Below are 16316 nucleotides of genomic sequence, written 5' to 3'. Positions count from 1 at the left end.
TATCGCATATACAACCGTACATAGATTATCCAGGGATGATGTTCATGTATGCACAGATATTAAGATAATCTAACATGCAATGCCTATAGAAAATCATAGTACCCCTAATCCTTTCCCAAAATTTACAAAATTCATACTTATGAAAGAAAATTAATTTAAAAACTGAAAATCTAGAATAACAGGGTTCGAAAAGTATCAGTCCCCTGATTTAATACTTTGAACCACCTTTTGCTTTAATTACAGGAATTAATCTTTTTGGATATGTCTATACTAGCTTTGCACACCTAAATTGTGGAAAATTTGCCTGTTCTTCCTTGCAAAATTGCTCAAGTTTAGTTAAAACCCTGGGTAAGTGGCAATAAACTGCTCTCTTCAAGTTCATGGGTAGTGACTTGGCCACTTAAGGTTATTTCACCTTCCTGTCCTTAAACCATTTAAATGTTCTTTCAGCAGTTTGTTTATAACCATTGTCGTGTTGGAAGATAAGTGACCTGCCATCTACAGCTGTCTAGCAGAGCAATGGCGGTTTTCCTAGATAATTTTTATGTACTTGTCAGCATATATTTCCTCTTTAATCCTGATAAAAGGGATATTTCCCAGTCCACACTGAAGTCAAATACCCTCACAACATAATTCTGCCACCCCTATTCTTTATACTAGGTATGGTGTGTATTGGATGGTGGGCTCTGTTTGCTTTTTGCCAAACATAGCGCTTGAAGTTCAGTCCAGAAAGAGCAATTTTGGTCTCATCAAACCATATCATACGAAACCTACCATAAGGTACCAAAAGGTAAACATTTTCAAAGGGTATGATGACTTTCTGTAGGCACTGTATATACAATGAAAATAAAATTCAGAGATGGGTGCAGCCTCCATATTTAAAAAAGAATTTAAAATTTTATTTTGTCGACCACTGACCACTTTGACTCAGTACATTTTAAATGAGCTTTGGCCCAGAGAATACAGCAGCATTTCTTGATCATGTTCACATATGTCTTCTTTTTTCATGATAGAGATTTATCCTTAATTTTGTAAATTGCTTCACAAACTGTGTTCACAGACAATGAGGTTTGGAGGTGTTTCTGAACTCATGCAGTGATTTCCTTTACAGAACCAGGCTTTTTTTTTATTTTTTTAAATATTGCCACCATGGACCACACATCATGGTCATCCAATACAGATTTTCACCCTTTTCCATTATACACAGAGAATTTTACAAGATTCTCTGAACAATTTGACTCTAATATATTTAAAGATTCACTCTAAGATTTAGGCACATGTCAGACCGTCCTGACAGGGTTAGGGTTGTGCTGCTGGATGCCCCAGTAATGCCTACTGGACACTAAAGTTTAGTCTGCGCTCTCTCATCGGGGCTGCCGTCGGGGCGTTTCTGCAATCAGGACTGACTGGGGATTTTGCTGAAGGGGGGGTTGTGCACCTCAGTTTTACGGTGCCCACCCTGCCCCTGCGCCCCTGCACAGCCGTCTTCTGCGAGTGCCTTCCCCTCACCTTTCACCTGGGACCCTAGCGGACTTAGGGGACTCACCACCTCTCAGAAGGCATCTGGAGCAGCGCAAGGGCATTTGCCCCGTAGCTCTAAGAACAATAGAAATCAGTCTTGAGAGACTTATTCCCTTAAGATACTATCTGGCAGCCTAAGATTTCTGCTGGGTGTGCCGCAATTGATCCTGTGAACAATAGACAAATGTTATATTACCCATTTTGGTTTTCTGCCCCAGTTTGATGGGGTATGCCCCAACCTGGTGGGGCCCGAGCAGGCTCTGGTCATGGAACGAGAAGTAAAAGTTTTCTTGAAGAACGAGGCCACCTGCGTGGTCCTCCGCTTCTCAGAGAATCCGGGTCCTACAAAAGGTGCTTCATGGTTCCCAAGAAGTATGGGGCAATATTGAATCCATGTCAGGTCGACTGCTCACTAATGAGATTCAGGTTCGAGATGCCGACTCTAAAGCAGTCATGTCTTAAATCGAGTCAGAGGACTGGTTTGTTATGAACTCTTAGGAAGTCCCTGAGGTTCGCCCTGAAGGGGCTTTGTGCACCACTGTTTACAGTGCCCACCCTGCCACAGCACCCTCAAGGAGATGGTGCATTAACCCTGCCACATATGTGCTTCAGGGCACAACTGTCTCCAGCGAGGATCCTGGAACCCTAGCAGACTTATGGTGCTTGTTGCCTCTCGTGAGGCCACTGGACCAGCGCTAAGAGCCTACTGCTCTATGAGCACCAGATGTCCGTCTCGAAAGAGACTGATTCCTTATATATAAAAACGCCTCTTCATATGAAGGAATGGGGGTTAAGACTGAGCTCTGGGAAAGTGTGAAATCTACAGAACAGGGGATCACCTATCTAGGCATGGAATGGGATTCCATCAATATACAGGTGCAGTGGCCCTACAGTGGCGCTCTATATCCAAGGTGCCCTCAGTTGTCCCATGGCCAGTCGTGCTCCAGGCATAATACCCTCCTCCCCTTCAGGCCAGGAAAGCTTAAGCGGCTGTGTCAAGTGCACTAGACACATACATCCATAGAACGAAGCCTTGGAGAAGTCTGAGTAGCTGTTACGTAGTCTGCTATGAACCCTTAGAAAGAGACTCCCTGCTAACAAGGAGACCCTCAGCAGGTGGATTGTGGAGGCTATTTCCTCCTCCCTTGAGTCCTTTGGTTTTAGGGTCAGAGCTCACTCTACTCGAAGTATGGTGGCCTTTGATGCCTTGTCTGTTAGAGCTGTGAAGTCCATGACATCTGCAACAAGGTCTGCCCCAATGACCTTTATCAAGTTTGGCCTTGACCTTACTGCCACTACTGTCCCTTGGTCCTTTGACCTAGCTGTGCATTTCCACACTAGTCAGGGATTTATCAGTCTGGTGGTATTGGACACTTGTTCCCAAGGCGTTTGTGACGCAGCTTGAGTTCCTGAAAAAGAATGTCTCTATGTTACTTATAACCCTGGTTCTCTGAAGGAACGAGCCGCATCCCTGCAGCTCTTCCTTTACTTTCGAAGCTAGATCCGGCTTTGTAGCATGTGCTTTTTATAGCTTCCTGGTCTTCGATGCTGTCACGTCTTTCCATTGGACTGATTACACACGTGATTCAGAGCATGGACAACGCGGAAGCGTTCCTAAAGCATTGTTGACACAGCATCCTGTTTCCTTAGGGAACCAGGGTTACATATGTAACCTAGAGACGTTTTCAGTCATGTTTAGCTCATCCACATTAGCCCCATACTTCTTGTTGTCTTCTGCCTTGCTCATTGTTAGCTTCATAGGCTAGCCTAAATCTGTGGTGCATGAGAACCAGTGGTCGGTTGAAAAAGCTGTGCAATGACAAGAAATAGGTTGATGGGCTGAAAATGGTTCACAATGAGAAGAAAAAATATTTATCACGTCACCAAATATAATAAAACTAAAGTAATAAGCCTGTTTTGAAAATTTAAAAAGTAGAAAGTACAGATATTTGTGTCAAAAATGTAATGAGTGAAAGTAAAAAGTTAGAAAAACAAAAAGTGAAGTACTAATACAAGAAAGATAGACTTTAATATACTAACAAAGTATTAGTATTTCGAAACTTCCAATTTTTGCTATTTTTTAACCACCATTTCTTATGTTTTTGTGCATAGTTGTCACTTAGCCTTGTTCCCATGTCAGAGTAGTTGCTTTTTGCTGCAAATATTCCATGAAGACCACTTTTATTCAGACTTCTCCAGACAGTAAATGGGTGTATCTGGATCCCACTGGTTTCTGCCAGTTCTTTGCTGATGGCACTGCCAGACATCTTTCTGATGCCAAGTGAAGTAAGCACAATGTGTCTTTTATCTGCTGCATTAAGTTTTCTTTGCTGACCACTGCATCAATGGTCCCCAACATTGCCCATTTCTTTGTGCTTCTTTAAAATAGTTTGAACATCACATCTTGAAACCCCAGTCTGCTTGAAATCTTTGCCTGGGTGTGACCTGGCAGATGAAACCTTGTGTCTTGTTGCTGTGGCATATGACCTGTGACCTGAAACTGTCTTCCACATGTTCACTTTAGTAGCAGAGTTTACCTGTCCCTCAACCAGTTTTAAGCCTCCTAAACAGCTGTTTTTGTTTCAGTTAATGACTGTGTTTTAACATAGATATGAAATTAATGATAATTAGCTTGGTATAAGTGGGTAATCATGCACCTGACCCCAGTCATACAAAATTCCTGACTTTGGGCAAGTTTACAAAGTGTGCGAGTGTAAGAAGTGAGGCTGTAAAAAACAAAATTGATTTGGATTGCTCTTCTGTTCATTTACTTTCAATATTGTTAATTGATAAAAAAATTTATACTTTTATTTTTGAAAGCATTCTCACTTTTCAGCATTTTTCACAACTACCAAAAACCTAGTATAAGTATTACTCTAGTATATAAAAGAATAGTATTTTATACTATAATATATTTGCACTTCTGGTAGCTGCTAAACTGCCTTTTTTTTTTAGTACTATTTATCTATCTAGTTAACTAGGTTGGGGTTGCAGATTAAGTTTGGGGTTGGGTTAATGTTAATGTTGGAGTTATGGTTGGAATTGAGGTTAGGGTTGGGCTTTGTATTGATGTTGAGGTAGGGTTGGGGTTAGTTTTAATGTTGGGGTTAAGGTTAGGATTACACCTAGAGGTAGTTTAGAGTCTTTTTATAGAACATTTATCATTTTGTGGGAAAAATGTTTCACCACAGACAAAGTCCAAAATGATTCATAATATTAAGTCTTTTTATGCTAACCTTGAGAAAATACTAGCAAAGGAAAATAAAAAATGCAGTTCGAAAGACCTTTTGTCAAACAAAAATGTGTAATAAAAAAGTGATATTGTTGGAATTCAAGTGATTTGAGTCAAAGAAATGAGTAGCTTTTCTAAAATAAAAAAATATTTATTTTCCATCTATCACTTATAATAACATTTCACAGTTTTACACTATTGATCATCTGGTGATGTGAACTGTTTAATGCTGACATTTTTAGTTCGAATAGCACATTTTTATTTGCCGCTAGTAATTTTTCCCTTCTGACCATCATCTGGGGAAATGCACCTCATGAGACCTTCTTTCGCAGATAGGACATAATCTTGTCCCAGTGGTCCCATTACCGTAATGTGTTTTTTCCCCTTCCAGTTTACCCCACTAAGAGTTAGCTTCATCTGTCATCAGCTCGTTATTTTTCAAATTAATTTCAAAATGTGTTTTTATTTTACAGTACATTATATAGAATACTGTATAATACATTTCTACAATATTCTAAATAATAAATTCATTCTTTGCAGAAGTGAAATGTAAATGTGCATCATACCCATGGAGACACATTCTCTGTACACATGGTACACAAAAACGTTTAAGAAAAGAAAAAGATCGTATAGTTTAAAGTAAAACACCACACAGCATAGTAGGACTAATATACAGAACCATAAATAGTTGTACCAAGTCTGCAGCTCAGGGGCTGATCGGAAAGCATGAGTAGATAAAGATGACTGTGCAATTTGCATCTAATGTTTAACCATTCGAAGTAGCAGCATAATGAGCATGTTGGAGCATATAAATTATATTGATGTAAGTAAATATGACACCTGAAGGAACAAATTGCATAAAAAAAAATCTTGGTGTGCAATAATCAGCTGATCAGGTGTTGGATAGAATATAAATCTCTTATCAGACGGAATAAAATTCTATTTCATCTTTCTAATCAAGTTGTCTTGTGCGAGAAAAGTCAAATAGCCAATAGTCTATTTGTTTTGACTCATGCAGCATTAATGATATCCTTGCCTTGTGGATATCCTTGTGTGTGTGTGTGTGTGTGTGTGTGTGTGTGTGTGTGTGTGTGTGTGTGTGTGTGTGTGTGTGTGTGTGTGTGTGTGTGTGTGCAGCCCCTGGTGGGTCCCACGGCTTGTCTGCTGCAGGCTAGAGCAGTTGATTCATTAATGCTGTCAGCCGGTGCCGGTGAGAGTAATGCTTTTATGCAGGATTAGAGCAGGGCCACCAGTGTGAGCTCTACAGGGAAATAAATACATCAAGGATGCCCCCCTTCCCTCCCCTCCCCCCAAGGCAACCATTAGTCGTGAAGTCAACACTGCTCCTGTGGATTTGTCCATTTGTTTCTTGTCCATGATGCTTCTCATGGGTCTGGAATTTTTTTTCGTCTTCCGAAAGGCCACGGTTCTCCTCCTGGTTTGGCTTCATTTCTGAGAAACACAAAAGGCAGAAGTTGTGGCCTGTCAGCATGCAAACTTCTTTCCCGGCTTGTAGCAGCTGATTACAGGGGAGTGACAGTTTGATTTGTTGAGGCGTTCTGTGGATGAAAGCTTTAGGGGGAATGTCAAATTGAAGACACCAGTCTTCAATTTTCAACGTCAATTATCATGTCTTGTTGATGCAATAACTTGATTTTTGGCAAGGATGTGTTAGTATTATATGGGTTATAGCAACCGGATGTATCATACATTTATCCAGAGAACAGAGAACAGGACAGACACATCTGGCCATTTTCAGTAACTGCTTTTTCCCGGACAGAGTCACAGATGATTCGTAGTGTGTCCCAGAAAAAAAAAATATATAGATTTATAGATGGATCGATATATAGATAGACAATTTAGAGTTGTTTAAAATAAAATAAAATAAAATAAAATAAAATAAAATAAAATAAAATAAAATAAAATAAAATACATTTAAAATGGGTTGCAGGTAGATAGGATAGGATTTAAATTCAAATCCCATGACTTCCACAGAGCTACAACTGTAATCCTAGAGCTCTAGGTTTGCTTTAAATTCTGGTTGAGGGTATGTAAAGGGGTGTGCTGTTTCATAAAGAGCATATCATATCTGTTTATACCAGTAATACAATATGAAAGCAATCAAAACTAAAAAGGCCATAAAATACCAAAGCCCAAATCTCCAAATCCAGGAGAATGTGTATGACTTTAAACTTGAAATATCTGTTACTGGAAGCAGCACCCATTAGCAAACCATAAGTCTATTTTCCATGAATTACCATTCATTACCATCTCAGTGTCAATCCATTAGCTTGACCAACAAATCCATCCAATTACTGGTACTATCATACAATTTCCCAACAGTTTATTTCCAATTGTCTTTATGGCTCCATTAAAAGGGTGGCTAATTTTTGTGGCCGAGCTGCCTTTCTCGCCTCTTTCCCCAGGTTTCCTGCAGAACACCCAATTTGGAGAACGACGACTATGGGCTCTTTATGGCCCCCTCCCAGGCTCAGAGTGCAGGAATTGAAGTGTGACTGTGAATATGAATCGGCCTTTTAGTCTGCATGCTCTGGAGGACCAGGGGAATACATTTGTCTCAAACCTAGAGGTGAAGAAAGAGCCACACTTTCACTCTTGATGGATGTGGAAACGAGACGACAAGATATATGGACACATTTGAGTTAAAATATAGCAGAGGTTAAGACAAAGCTAAATTAGCTGATATTGTCTGGTACAAGTCACCATTCATTTTAATGTCTTCTGTGGTAGCTTCAGTGTGTAGAATATAGAGTTATATTAAAATATTTGTTTTCTTTGACTGCATTCATATTGCTTTTTGAATATATATATATATATATATATATATATATATATATATATATATATATATATATATATATATATATATATATATATATTCTAAGTATTCTAAGTAATTGAACTTCCAAATGCAGGCTTTTAATGACAATAAATAATAATGACCCCCAAAAACGTTATAATTTGAGATAATTGCCGCAGTCGATTAGGGTGTCTGTCTTAAACCCTATCAAAGTAAAATAAGGGTGCTTTCAGGAGTGTAATGTGTAAATGAAAACTGCATTTTACGGTAAATTAAAAAAATAAAATTCAAGTTTTTAGTTGTTTTTTTTCATCTGTACCTATGTACAAATTAATTGATTAGGCTTATGTCCATTTCACTATGACACATAGTATTCCATTATTATATATAACATTAAATAGTCAAGTTCCTTTGTACCCAATGTAAACAAAAAGATTGCATAGGGAAGATGAAAATAAAACCTAAACAATAAGAGTAAAACCATTTTAGTTAGCTATGCTCCAAAAGCTGGTAAAAAGCATTTCAGTTTGGTGGAGGTTATTAAAGCAATGAGGGAACCTTTCAATATTAATATCCATGGTTTTAAAATAGAACGTTCAGTACTCAGTTATAAATTTAGCCCATTTATACATTTAATTCTACTGGGAAGATGTTCCACTAGATTTTGGAGTGTGCTTGTGGAGATTTTTGCTCATTCAGCCACAAGGGTGTAAGTAAAGTCAAATACTGATGTAGAGTGATGAGGCCTGGGGAGCAGTCAGGGATCCAAATCATCCAAAAGTTATTTAATAAGAAGGAGGACGGCGCTCTATAGCAGGCCACTCCAACCATATCTTCATGGGGCTGGCTTTGTGCACAGTGGCATTGTCATGTTGCACCAGGTTTAGTTTTTTCTGAAATCCTATACAATTGTGTCTCCAAATTTGTGTGCCTTATTTTTTTTCCAAACCTTATTTTTGTCTTTTTTTTTTTGTTTGTCAGAATTCAATCACAGTGACCTTATCTGTATATGACATTTTTTTAGGCCTATAAATTAGCTCCATTATTAGTCTGAAGAGAGCTGCTTGTACTTTTTCACTACAAGCTGGGATTGTAGTTCTGACAGTGACTGGAAGGTAGAAAAAAATCTTGTCAGTGTTATTTTTTCATCATTAGTATCTTAAGGGCTTTAAAAGTGCCACACATAAAAAATGTCACATTTTTAAATCCATTAGACGCACAGATGCTGCTTGCTTTGGTTCTGTTCTATGGAGAACATGTGGATCTTTGTAAGATTACCACCCTTAAGTCGCCCCGACACTAGCAAATTGTGTCTTCTACTGCTTGAGAGCATTCACACTTCCATGCACACATCCCTTTATGCATGAAGTTAATTTATTGCTGAAAGTCTGAGAGTAAATTATACTGCTGTAAAATTCGAGTTTTCCAGTGGTTCTTAAGCAAGGTGCTGGACTCTACTCTATATTACTTTGCTGAGTGGCAGTTTATACTGGATTTAACTGCACTGCAAGTACATTTATATAGTCACTGGTAGTGTAATAGTGTAATGCAAAATAAGTCAAGTCAAGTTTATTTCTATAGCGCTTTTCACAATAGACATTGTCTCAAAGCAGATTTACAGAATTTAAGAGTTAAGGTGAACGATGTGTATTTATCCCTGATGAGCAGCGACTGTGGCAAGGAAAACCTCCCTTAGATGTTATGAGGAAGAAACCTTGAGAGGAACCAGACTCAAAAGGGGAACCCATCTTCATTTGGGTGATATCAAGAGTGTGACAGTCTTTAAACAATACAGAACACTGGAGTGTGAGAACTAACATGAGCACCGAAATGTAAGATAATGTTCAATGTTTTGTCTACAGTCTTATACATTTATTTGAGGTTATGGAACCAGGAGCTACTGAGCAACTCATAAAATACTCAACATTTGAGATCATCAAAAATCCAACACGAGCTTCTCCAAGCCAGAGCCTTTAAACACTCAAAGAGGTCCAATGTCCAAATTCTACATGAAGTGAAATCCAAATAGCGCTGGTACGTCTCTAGATGGTTCAGGATGTTTGCGTGGTCTGCATCTACTTCTTTAAAGGTCCACAATCTTCATGAGGTGGGACGTGAGTGGAGCTGGCACAACCTCAGGATGCCTCGGGATGGGGAGATAAAGAGAAGCAGTGGAGAGAAATTAGCATAGCTGCTGTTCATGATCTTAACAAGCACAAGTTGATAATGTGCGTTTGATCAGATGTACTGGAGCACAAGGATATGATATGTGATGTGTGTTATGTGTAGGATTTGCTAAAAAGATACGTCTTTAATTTGCACTTAAACTGGGAGAGTGTGTCTGAAACATGAACACTGTCAGAAAGCATAGTCCAAAGTTTAGGAGCTAAATGTTAGAATGTTCTTCCACCTTTAGTGGACTTTGTTATTTAAAATAGTGTCTTCCACTGGTTTCAAGAGAATTAGATTAGAAAATAGATTTTTAGATGCACATTATAACTCATGCTTGCAATTTGGTATGATTAAGCTATGGTTTGACAAATAACATCCATTTTTTATACACATATATATATATATATATATATATATATATATATATATATATATATATATATATATATATATATATATATATATATATGTGTATAAAAAATATATATATATATACAGTACAGACCAACAGTTTGGACACCTTCTCATTCAAAGAGTTTTCTTTATTTTCATGACTATAAAAATTGTAGATTTACACTGAAGGCATCAAAACTATGAATTAACACATGTGGAATTATATACATAACAAAAAAGTCTGAAACAACTGAAAAATGTCATATTCTAGGTTCTTCAAAGTAGCCACTTTTTGCTTTGATTACTGCTTTGCACACTCTTGGCATTCTCTTGATGAGCTTCAAGAGGTAGTCACCTGAAATGGTCTTCCAACAGTCTTGAAGGAGTTCCCCGAGAGATGCTTGGCACTTGTTGGCCCTTTTGCCTTCACTCTGCGGTCCAGCTCACCTCTAAACCATCTCGATTGGGTTCAGGTCCGGTGACTGTGGAGGCCAGGTCATCTGGAGCAGCACCCCATCACTCTCCTTCTTGGTCAAATAGCCCTTGATGCCTTCAGTGTGACACTACAATTTTCATAGTCATGAAAATAAAGAAAACTCTTTGAATGAGAAGGTGTGTCCAAACTTTTGGTCTGTACTGTATATATATATATATATATATATATATATATATATATATATATATATATATATATATATATATATATATATATATATATATATATATAGAGAGAGAGAGAGAGAGAGAGAGAGAGAGAGAGAGAGTAACAAAATGTCACAAGGTTTTGACTCTCTCCTATTGATGGCTCCTTTTTCAAGGGGAATTGTACATGTACTGTACTGTAAACTGAACATAATATTAGGCAGGTGGTCATAATGTTGCCTTATCAGTGACAATAACATTATGCCTGGTCGGTATAAATATATATGCCTAGATTATCCAATATATATGTTTAGATCCCCAACTCAGCCAACTGGAAACATCAGCCTTATAGACAATCAAGTACCATATAATAAGCCTTGAATTGGCTGTGATGCAACTTAATGAACCTATTTCAGTCCCCAAAAATGTGGGGCCCTAAATTGTGGATAAAAATGTATTTGTTTAGAAACCAAGTAAATGTACAATGCTTAAACTAGAAATAAATAAACCAGTGTTATCAACGGAAAGAAGAGGCAAACAGTAAGAAAATTGTTTGCTAGTTAGTACAACATTTCACAATATTTCAAGTGATACCAGTCAATGTGTTGACCCAAAAAAATTGACAAGAAGGAAGTAGAGTTTCCAACAAAAAAAAACAATCAAGGTTCTGCAGCATGATGATGAAATGATTAGTTAATAATTAGGGGTTTTTCAGCTAACCCCAGTTTCAAACTTTCCAAATGAAGACGAACACGACAAAACAAGACTAACATGAGAAACTAGACATGACACCAGGCGCCCACTTTCACACCTAAGGGCAAATTTAGCTTAGCCATTACACCTTTGTGTATACATTGTACAGTGTGAGAAAACACAGAGAACAGTACAAACATGTGGAGAACATAAACAGAAACTCCACAGAGACTAGAGTTGAGGATCAAACCAAGGATACTGGAGCTGTGAGAAAGCAATTCCACCTGCTGTACCATTGTTAGACCAAACAGCATCATAAGTTATTCCAAAACAGTCTCTTAGCAGCTAGAAACGAAAGCAGTGCCAACTAATACCAGTCCAGAGTAGTCGATCACCACTAGGATCAAAACGTTTGGCAGATAGAAGGAAGACCTGCATCAATACATCTCTGTAATGGTGCCCAGGTGGTGGAGGTGGCGTCTGTCTTCTAGCATGATGATATGAGGAGAAAAGCCTTTCTATAAATTACTTTAAAAAAGAACATCTCCCAACTAGTGAAAATATACCCATAAATGTGGTATTATCAAAAAGGTCACTCCAAACGAGAGTCCTTTTTTCCCTCTATGTATCATAAAGCTTGTCAGGCTTTGATTGTATCTTATAGCGCAGAATCAGCCTGTGGCTCAGGACAAGAAGAGAGAACGGGAGAAGCAGGCATCTACGCTGTTTTTAAAGCTAACACACTGAAGAAAAAGTGTTAATGTAAAAGAACATGCTCATGTCCTCTTGCATCTTGCACCTTTGCTCTTATATAGATCGTTCTTTGAGGAAGTGGATAATTCCAGTGACGTGACATTTGTATTGGGTGAAAATACAAAAGGGAACGAGACAGCAAAATCAGAGCAGGAAAATAAATATTTGTATCCCAACGGTGTGAGACAACACCGCGACTTCCAGCATATTTAAACTGCAGATATTGTTTTAGTGAAGTGGCTTCATAAAAATGTAATATAGTGAAATGCTATTGCAATATATTTCGATCTTTGAATCTAACCGCATGGAATTGTCTCTCTGATGCAAACCGGGTTCCCAAAGTCACCCTTGGGGTTCTGTCTTTCTGTATGTGTATCTTTTTTCTTTATTTGTTTGTTTGTTTTTGTTTTCTTAATTTATTTCACCAAGCTTTAAATAGTAGAGTGGAGTTTATTGACATTTTTTTTTTCAAAGAAAATTGTAAAAAGATGGATTTTCTTTCCAAAATTCACTGCGCAAAACATTTTATTAGATTATGTATAAACTAACCTGTGCAATGGCACTGCTGATTTTTTTTATTCTGATTAGTAAGTAGGAATGTTTTATAACCATATTGTCAGGGATCACCCTGCTTCTTCTCCGGTGCGCGCCCCGCCCGCCCGGAGCGCTTCGCCATCATACTGATTCCACACACCTGTTCCTCATCACCCTCACAGCTATATAAACGCCTCACTCACACCACTCCGTTGTCCATTATTGTTTGTGTTTGGACTCTGAGTGTGTTCTATGTTTTTTACGTTTGCTTTTGTTTAGTGTGCATTAAAGTCTGTTTGCTGTGCCCCGGCTTCCGCCTCGCTCACTTACGCCTGACAGAATAACGGACCGAAGGAAAGAAAGAGAGAAAAGGAAGGAGAACCTCGAGATCTTTGCCCCGCGCTTACCTCGCGATGGAGGATCAGGCAGTCGCCGAGTCTTCGCCGATACAAGATCTCATCGCCGCGCTCCAAGCCGCCTTCCCATCCGCGGCGGCTCAGCCAAACCCCCCCGCGCTCACCAGCAGCCCCATGGCGCTTCCGGCTGCGTTTTCCGGAAAGGCATCAGAATGCCGCGGCTTCCTGTTACAGGTGAATCTCTACATCGAGATGCAACCACAGCTTTTTCCTACGGAGTGGTCGAAGGTGGCGTTTTTCATCTCCCTCCTCTCCGGGAGAGTGCTGGCATGGGCACAATCGCTGTGGAAAGCGGCCGGCCCGGTGACGCACTCATACGCCCGGTTCACCGAACACTTCCTGGAAGTCTTCTGCGCCGCCTCCGGGACTTTCACCACAGCCGACCAGCTGCTCAGGTTACGTCAGGAAAACGAAAGCATCACCGATTACAGCCTCCGTTTTCGCACCCTGGCGGCATCTAGTGGCTGGAACGAGTCAGCGCTACTGGGAGTGTATCGGATGGGTTTGAAACCGGAGATACGGCAGGCAATGGCCATTCATGAGGATTCGGTGGGGTTGGAGAGCTTCATCCAGAAATCGATCGGGCTCTCTCAGCGCCTAGCGGTGGAGGATCTCACTCCACACCCACCGAGCTCTCCACAAGGTACATCTGCTGCCCCGGAGGGCGAGCCCATGCAGCTAGGATCACAAAGGCTGTCCAGAAGGGAGAGGAATCGCAGCCGGAGGATGCTTGTACTGCGGAACCTCGGGGCATTACATCTCGCAGTGCCCCACACGCCCTGCTCGTGCCGCGGTGAGTACTGTCGAGTTACCAACCGACATCTCCTCTCTCCCTAAACTCGCAGTGTCTCTCATAACCCCCACTCTCTCCATCTCTGTGCATGCCCTAGTCGATTCCGGCTCAGCGGGGAACTTCATCTCCCAGGCCTGCCTCGACCGACTACGCCTCCGCCGAGAACGGGGCTCCCAGGATCTAGCCATCCAAACCAATTAGGGAAGGCCGCTGGGTGAGGGGTGGGTGAAGTACTGCACGCCGGAGGTGACTCTACAAGTGGGGCTATTCCATCGAGAGGCGATCCGGTTCCTGGTCTTGGAAAGATCCACAGTCAGTGTGATCCTGGGGAGGCCCTGGCTGCAGAAACACCGGCCTAGATGCTCTTGGGACCCCTGTGACATCCTGGAGTGGAGTCCCCGCTGTAAGGCACACTGCCTCTCACATCTCCCCACGCGAACCCCTGGAGCCGTGATCGGAGCCACTCGTGTGGAGGAAGCCACAACCGCAACCCCTGTGGAGATCCCGAGAGAGTATAGGTCGTATGGTGATGTGTTCAGCGCGCAGGCCGCCACCCGTCTCCCTCCTCACCGACCTTGGGACTGCTGTATCGACCTGCTGCCCGGGGCAAAGCTACCCAAGGGTCGTGTGTATCCCCTGTCCGTTCCTGAGCGCCAAGCCATGGAGGAGTACGTGCAACAGGCGCTTCGTCAGGGGTTCATCACGCACTCTTCCTCCCCCGCTGCATCAAGCTTTTTCTTCGTGGGAAAGAAGGATGGAGGTATGGATGGACCTCTTCCTTACCCCCTCCCACTTGTGCCCGCAGCTCTGGAGGACTTAAGGGAGGCGCGGGTGTTCTCCAAGCTTGACCTCCGGAGCGCCTACAACCTGGTGCGCATCAGGAAGAGGGATGAGTGGAAAACAGCTTTCATCACCCCCTCGGGCCACTATGAGTACCGGGTCATGCCATACGGCCTCTCCATCTCTCCCGCCGTCTTCCAGGGGTTCATGAACGAAGTATTCCAGCCTTTCCTCCAGAGATTCGTCATGGTCTACATCGACGATATACTGATCTATTCCCGGGATCTGGAGGAACACCGGCGGCACGTGCGAGCGGTGCTTAAAGTACTTCGTTCCCAGCATCTCTACCTGAACCTCTCGAAGTGCGAGTTCCACCGCCCTACCATCCACTTCTTGGGCTACATCATCAGTGCGAAGGGTATCCAGATGGAGAGTCGAAAGGTAAGGGCGGTGAAGGAGTGGCCGGTTCCGGAATCTATCAGGGAGCTCCAGCGCTTTCTAGGGTTCGCCAACTTCTATCGCCGGTTCATCCAGGGCTACAGCAGGATCACTGCCCCACTCACCTCGCTCCTCAGGGGAAAGGCCCGCACCTTGAGGTGGAACCACGAGGCTCAGGAGGCCTTCGACGAGCTTCGCCGCCGTTTCTGTTGCGCCCCGGTCCTGCGTCACCCCGATCCCCGGAAGCCTTTCGTGGTCGAAGTGGTTGCCTCCTCGACCGGGGTAGGGGCCACCCTGTCACAAAGATCCGGATCTCCCCCCCAGCTCCACCCGTGCGCGTTCTTTTCGCACAAGCTATCCACCACCGAGCAGAACTACGATATCGGGAACCGCGAGCTCCTGGGCATCAAGCTGGCCCTAGAGAGAATGGAGACACTGGCTTGAGGGAGCCGAACACCCGTTCACGGTGGTTACCGACCACAAAAACCTCCAATACCTACGGGAGGCTCGGAGGCTAAACCCCCGACAGGCACGCTGGGCGTTGTTCTTCACACGGTTCCGCTTCCAGATCACCTATCGAGCCGGGACCCTGAATGTCAAGGCCGACGCCCTTTCCCGGATATACGGGACGGACGAGCCTGGCGAGCCTGAGCCCATCCTCCCCCCCGCATTCATCCTGGGGCCAATCGTCTGGGAGGTCGACCAAGAGATCGCCTCCGCTGCTCGCCAGGCGGCGGTTCCGGCCGGGTGCCCAGCTGGACGCACCTTCGTTCCTGCCTCGTGCCGGCACCGTCTCTTTAGATCTGTTCACGAGGGACCAGGCACCAGCCATCCAGGGGAGAAGCGGACCATCCAGATCCTCCAGACTAAGTACTGGTGGCCCGGCCTGACCCGAGAAGTAAGGCGCCTCGTGGAGGAATGTCCGACCTGCGCAATGTCCAAGGTCCCACGCCACCTGCCGGTGGGAAAGCTGATGCCGATTCATCCCCATGAAGGGGCTCCCCACTGCACTCGAGACGGCGGAGGCTTTGTTCCATCACGTCTTCCGGAACTTCGGTCTCCCGGAGGAGGTCGTGTCGGACCGGGGCCCACAGTTCGCGTCTCGGGTCTGGAGGGCTTTCTTCTGAC

At 42.5% G+C, this 16316-nt stretch overlaps 1 protein-coding gene across 1 annotated transcript in view; it reads left to right on the top strand.

Annotated features, from left to right (window-relative positions):
• Nucleotides 1-513: 513 nt before the first annotated feature.
• The window catches only part of LOC310729533 (NACHT, LRR and PYD domains-containing protein 3-like), a 191808-nt gene continuing 176005 nt past the window's right edge, over nt 514-16316 (top strand). The window contains exon 1 of the mRNA XM_083547811.1: nt 514-525. The gene's annotated coding sequence lies outside the window, so the exon portion shown is untranslated. The remainder of the gene's footprint in view (nt 526-16316) is intronic.

This window comes from Silurus aristotelis (assembly GCF_946808225.1).
Source record: "Silurus aristotelis genome assembly, chromosome: 8".
NCBI classification, from domain to species: Eukaryota; Metazoa; Chordata; class Actinopteri; order Siluriformes; family Siluridae; genus Silurus; species Silurus aristotelis.
Note: the sequence above shows the minus strand (reverse complement) of the source record. Positions and strands in the feature narration are given on the sequence as shown.